The sequence below is a fragment of the Nematolebias whitei genome, chromosome 1 (genome assembly GCF_014905685.2).
Source record: "Nematolebias whitei isolate Nwh7 chromosome 1, NemWhi1, whole genome shotgun sequence".
Classification (NCBI taxonomy): domain Eukaryota; kingdom Metazoa; phylum Chordata; class Actinopteri; order Cyprinodontiformes; family Rivulidae; genus Nematolebias; species Nematolebias whitei.
Window position 1 is genome coordinate 89,567,576 of NC_056498.1, and position 1,225 is coordinate 89,568,800.

Sequence of the window (1,225 nt, forward strand, 5' to 3'; positions counted from 1 at the left end):
CAGACCTCACGCCGGACTCGCCGCCCGCAGACCTCACGCCGGACTCGTCGCCCGCAGACCTCACGCCGGATTTGCCGCCTGCTCCGGCTCTCCTGGTCTCGCCTCCGGCTCTCCTGGTCTCGCTTCCGGCTCTCCTGGTCTCGCCGCCTGCAGACCCCTCGCCGGACTCGCCGCCTGCAGACCCTTCGTCGGACTCGCCGCCTGCAGACCCTTCGCCGGTCTCGCCGCCTGCAGACCTCACGCCGGTCTCGCCGCCTGCAGACCTCACGCCGGACTCGCCGCCTGCAGACTCCTCGCCGGACTCGCCGCCTGCAGACCTCACGCCGGACTCGTCTGCTGCGGTCCTCCGGGCTCCCACGCCGTCTGCTGCGGTCCTCCGGGCTCCCACGCCGTCTGATGCGGCCCTCCGGGCTCCCACGCCATCTGCTGCGGCCCTCCGGGCTCCCACGCAGTCTGCTGCGGCCCTCCGGGCTCCCACGCCGTCTGCTGCGGCCCTCCGGGCTTCCACGCCACCCGCTACAGCTCTCCGGGCTTCCACGCCGCCCGCTGCAGCTCCCAAACCTCCAGTGGGTCCCAAGCCTCCAGTGGGCCCCAAGCCTCCAGTGGGCCCCAAGCCTCCAGTGGGCCCCAAGCCTCCATCACCTGCTGCTGCAGAACCCGGCTCTGACCCCGCAGCTGCAGAACCCGGCTCTGACCCCGCAGCTGCAGAACCCGGCTCTGACCCCGCAGAGCTCTCCTTCGACTCTTCGGCTGCAGAGCTCTCCTTCGACTCTTCGGCTGCAGAGCTCTCCTTCGACTCTTCGCCTGCAGAGCTCTCCTTCGACTCTTCGGCTGCAGAGTCCGCCTTCGAGCCCGCCTTCGACTCTTCGGCTGCAGAGCTCTCCCTCGACCCATCGCCTGCAGAGCCCGTCTCTGACCTCCCGGCAGACGCTCCTCATCTCTCCTACTCCGAGGGGGTCCCGGCAGACGCTCCTCATCTCTCCTACTCCGAGGGGGTCCCAGCAGATGCTCCTCATCTCTCCTACTCCGAGGGGGTCCCGGCAGATGCTCCTCAGCTCTCCTACTCCGAGGGGGTCCCGGCAGACGCTCCTCAGCTCTCCACATCTCCAGAGGGGTCGGCGCTTTCCACATCTCCAGAGGGGTCGGCGCTCTCCACATCTCCAGAGGGGTCGGCGCTCTCCACATCTCCAGAGGGGTCGGCGCTCTCCACATCTCCAGAGGGGTC